Below are 324 nucleotides of genomic sequence, written 5' to 3'. Positions count from 1 at the left end.
TAAGGCAAGTGTACATTTTCCCTAATATATTATTTCTCCCCAGTAAGAATATTTTTACCTACTTTCAGGTTGAGATAATAGTGAAGGCTTTCTTACACCTTATTATTTGTAAAGGACTTTTGAATAAAAATATTTGAATTTTGAGGTGCTTTTGAACAACGAACATTCCTCATGTGTCACATAAATAAACGTTATTTTGAAATGTGTTTTCTGATGAAGGGTAAGGACTGAAATTGCACCCATTCCTGTGGCCTGTTTAGTTCTATGTGATGTTTGCTTGTCTAGAGGTTTTCTCTCCAGCATAAATTTTCTAAATGTGATTAG

Source organism: Octodon degus, unplaced genomic scaffold (genome assembly GCF_000260255.1).
Source record: "Octodon degus isolate 3935 unplaced genomic scaffold, OctDeg1.0 scaffold00526, whole genome shotgun sequence".
Lineage (NCBI taxonomy): Eukaryota > Metazoa > Chordata > Mammalia > Rodentia > Octodontidae > Octodon > Octodon degus.
Note: the sequence above shows the minus strand (reverse complement) of the source record.